We start from the raw sequence: 1,356 nt of genomic DNA on the forward strand, positions 1-1,356 counted from the left end.
CTTTATTACTTGAATGATGTGTACACTTCCACAATTGCATTAGTTATTTACACGTAACAGGTGAAAGGTTGATTTGCTGTTATTCTTGTTATTTTTTTAGAACAGTTAATTAGTATTTTATTTTATTTTTGAGGTTTTGTACTAGTGCGTGAGAAAAAGTATTCAAGAGGATTCAAAATATTGTTTTAATCTTGAGATTGAAAGGACATGAAGTCGAAGAAGGAAAATATTAAGAGAAATGGAGAGGAGTATAAATGATCCAACAACAGAAGATTAGGTACTCATGAATGAAAGGAATGTTGTTATTCCTCGAATCTTAAATTATAAAGATAGACCCATCAGAAACATGTAGTACCTAATTTGGGTGATCTAAGTCTAGGAATTATTAGGCCACATATTCAAGCTCAACACTTTGAATTAAAACAAGTAATATTTCTGATGCTGCAGACGGTAAGGCAGTTTAGTAGTTTACCAACTGAAGATCTCAGATTGCACTTGAGACTTTTTCTTGAAGTCTATAACTCATTCAGGCAGCAGGGTGTTCCTGAAGTTTCCCTTAGATTAAAATTATTCCCTTATTCATTGCGAGATCGTGTCAGATCATGGTCGAATGCATTACCATCAAGTACGGTGGCGTCTTGGAATAAACTGTGTTAGAGATTTTTGCTTAGGTACAATCCTCCCAACATGAATACCAAGCTGTGGAATGATATTACATCATTCAGACAATCTAAAGATGAGACATTATATGAAGCATGGGAGCATTTCAAAGAATTAATTAGAAAATGCCTGATGCACTGTTTTCAGCATTGGACACAAATGGAAATGTTCTAGAATGGATTAAATGCTTATACACGAATGGTGTTGGATGCATCTACTAATGGGACGTTGCTTAAGAAATCCTACAATGAAGCATATGAAATTCTGGAAAGAATAGCAAACAATGATTATCAATACCCCACTACCAAAGTTGGTACTAGTAGAAGAGTTGCTGGAGCAATGGAACTTAATGCGTTTACACCATTAATAGCTCTTGTATCATCGTTAACGAATATTATTAAAACTTTGAAAAGACCCTCTACAATGCAGGAGATGAAGATTGCAGAACTAGCATGTGTATACTGTGGAGAAGATCATGTTTTCGATGAATGTCCATCCAATCCATCCTCTATGTATTACATGATAAATTTTAATCTTAGCAACAACAATCCCTACGCCAACACCTACAATCCTAGGTGGAAGCGACATCCAAATTTCAACTGGAGTAACCAGGGAATGGGAAATGCCAACACTATTTATAGATAGAATGTGGCTGGTGTACCACCTAGACACAGTCAACCAATGTTGCGGCAAAAT

The 1,356-nt window shown here is 35.5% G+C and overlaps 1 non-coding gene across 1 annotated transcript; it reads right to left on the reverse strand.

Moving 5' to 3' along the window:
- Window positions 1-696: 696 nt before the first annotated feature.
- Window positions 697-803, reverse strand: LOC128036311 (small nucleolar RNA R71). Its single transcript, XR_008193109.1, has one exon. It is a non-coding gene; the product is annotated as a small nucleolar RNA R71 (small nucleolar RNA).
- Between the last annotated feature and the right edge of the window lie 553 nt (window positions 804-1,356).

This window comes from Gossypium raimondii, chromosome 13 (genome assembly GCF_025698545.1).
Source record: "Gossypium raimondii isolate GPD5lz chromosome 13, ASM2569854v1, whole genome shotgun sequence".
Taxonomy (NCBI): Eukaryota; Viridiplantae; Streptophyta; class Magnoliopsida; order Malvales; family Malvaceae; genus Gossypium; species Gossypium raimondii.